This window comes from Alosa pseudoharengus, unplaced genomic scaffold (genome assembly GCF_046254945.1).
Source record: "Alosa pseudoharengus isolate Yale_2024_CS ecotype anadromous, Long Island Sound unplaced genomic scaffold, YU_APseudo_1.1 YU_APseudo_1.1_scf_1, whole genome shotgun sequence".
In the NCBI taxonomy this organism is placed as follows: Eukaryota; Metazoa; Chordata; class Actinopteri; order Clupeiformes; family Clupeidae; genus Alosa; species Alosa pseudoharengus.
Genome location: NW_027468564.1, coordinates 7,986,404 through 7,989,183, shown reverse-complemented (window position 1 = coordinate 7,989,183; position 2,780 = coordinate 7,986,404). Strand labels below are relative to the sequence as shown.

General features: G+C 39.6%; 1 long non-coding RNA gene across 1 annotated transcript; it reads right to left on the bottom strand.

Annotated features, from left to right (window-relative positions):
- Positions 1–304: 304 nt before the first annotated feature.
- LOC143137690 (uncharacterized) lies at positions 305–1,988 on the bottom strand. Its single transcript, XR_012990062.1, has 3 exons — positions 1,927–1,988; positions 1,151–1,192; positions 305–399 (listed from the first exon to the last, which is right to left on the bottom strand). It is a non-coding gene; the product is annotated as an uncharacterized LOC143137690 (long non-coding RNA).
- Between the last annotated feature and the right edge of the window lie 792 nt (positions 1,989–2,780).

The window sequence follows — 2,780 nt, the reverse complement described above, 5'->3', positions numbered from 1 at the left end:
GTTTGAGTCCCGACCAGTAGGCACGGCTAAAGTGCCCTTGAGCAGGCACCTATAAGCCCTCACTGTTCCCCGAGCGCCGCTGTTGTTGCAGGCAGCTCACTGCCGGGATTAGTGAGTGCTTCACCTCACTGTGTGCTCAGTGTGTTTCAGCAATTCACGGATTGGGATACTTTCACATATTTTTCAGTCTGCGAGTGGTTCAAGTACAGATCTCTCATCAAATCCAAATCACTCTGATCAGCCCCACTCTGATCCTAAGATTCCTAAGGGATCTTAGGAAATATTTGTCATACCACTTACAACGTATTGTCTGAGGTAGGCTGTGACACGGCATGAGTCTTCCATTTCATCTTCGTCAACCTCCGTTTCATCTGGTCAAACCACTCTTTTCAAAATCATCTGCAACAAAAACAGTGCGCAGATTTAGCCTAGTCTACTGTATGACTTCAACGAGGTGATCTTCAGTTTCGTTCTGCTTACAGTATCTCACTGCCACTGCAACGCCTTTGAATGCACTCCACTGCCCTGTTTACAAATGCTACAGTGGACTTAAACTGCCACCTTGTGGCGATAAGTTTTAATACATTTCACACAGCTGCATGAATCACAGAAAGTGCGAAAGAAGTGGCCACTTCTGAATGGGACCCACTGTATGTGGTAACAGTCAATATTGTTTTTCAAATGTGCTTCATAAACATACAATCCTGCACTGTGAAAACAAAAAACATCTGAATTATACTTCTCCCTTCACCCAAATACAATAATGAAGGTGAAAGGAAGTTATTAAGCATTAATGGTGCTTCCTAAAGGGGGTATTGATCAATAGTCTAGGTCCAGAGGCTGCCTTTGAAGAACCTGTTCCAGTCTGGTTTTCAGCCTCTCTAATAACCTGCCAGTGTAGATAAATTTATCATAGATAATGATCTATCACTGACAGGAACCAACAAAAATGTTTGAAAATAAACTGACTTTTAAAGATAGAATAGTAGTGATTTCTCTTTAACTTTTACAAAATATAAAACATACACATCCGAGGATGTTGTTTTAAGTAAGAATACTGCCATCAACAAGTTCAAAAGGTATGCTTTTTGAAACTCACAACGGGCAGCGACCTATTTTCATAGACAGTAAAATATATTTTATGACCCACCTGTGCTTCAGAAGGAGGCAGCAACTGGGGATCCATAAGAACCTGCTTACACAGAAGAAATAGATACATACACAGATGAATGTGTCTACCAATACCCAGCACAGTATTTCTGTATTATTTATTTTGTACCTTATGATCAGTCATGAAGAACCATCAGAAAATGCCAACATAGCCTAGCTGATGTTGACACCAGTTGGTATGTTTTGTCACACATATCAATGGATACTTATTATTAACTTATAACTAACTCCAGAGCAATCTGTTGAGCATCAAACCTACAGTACTACGGTTTTTCTGCAGTAAGGAGATTCTGTTGCCTACTATAAGAGTTCGTCAAGTCCGAAGTAGCACCTCACAATCTGGAGGTAGACCTGGCATACGAGGCCTAATGGTTAGCACACCTCTTGATAATAATGCTGAGCCTACCTTATGACTGACAAACTCCCTTAAAACTTTGACCGCATTTGTTACAAACTTGAAACAAAATGTCTTCAAAAGTATGTTGAGTGTTGTTATTTATTTCCATCCATCCACACACTACATTTCCGTTCGCACTTGTATGCTGCTTAAACTGAAAATTTAGCTACCATTGCTATTCTACATTGAGATTGAGTGGGATTTGGCTAACTAGCGGTAGCTTAGTTATTTGTCTGTTGCCCACATTAGTTGCCATTGATTGATCTCACCTCGTTGCCCCGTATATCAGGTACACTGGCTGTATTAACAAGGAATAGTGGACATAGAACAAGTTTGTGTGGTGTAGGCTACCAACATACCTCAAGGAATACAGGAAACTAGCGTGCTCCAAGCGTAGACTCCAAGTTTGGTTACACCCACAGACAACGAAGGCGCTGCTCCTGCTCTGTGATTGGTTAGTGAACTGAGATTCATGGTTGGCTAGCCAAACCTGAGGATCGCCATTGGCTATTCAACAGGAAGCGCCAGAACAGTCTCAAAAGTATTTGTGTACTTGTAGAAAATACTTGTGCGAGCAGCAGAGATTTGTAATGGCAGAATAGTTTCGTAATTGAAAGACAGCAACTGTGGAATATTTAATACCTGTGGAATATATTTGTAAGTGAACGACATATGAGTAATACTTAAAATTGTTCGTGTTATTTTTTTGTTAAATCACAAATCATCTTTACAGTTACAAATCCTGTTACACACACACACAATACATATGAGACACTTCTCATCCCTGAAGTGGTGCAAAAGTCTGTACACCTGTAGAAAAGATTTGTAACTGTAGAGCAGCTTTTTGTGCGTAGAATATTGATGTGTAATTGTTGAATATATTTGTAATTGTAAAATATTTTTAACTGTAGGATGATTTGTAGCTGTAAAACCGATCCGTACCCGTAGAATAGATTTGTAAGTGTAGGGCATATTTGTAATATTGACAATTACTTGTACAGATCATTTTTACAGTTACAAATAATTTCTACAGTTTCAAAACGTGATACACACGTACAAAACTTTTGAGTCTAATATTCTTCCATAAGATGGGCCCAAGTGCTTCCGCAGTTGCCCTCATGCTGACCCATCTCCTGTCTTCCATGAAAAGATCTCACAGTTGATAGTTGATAGGAAAATAGCAAGTATATGTGAATGGGAGGTTGAACAGAAC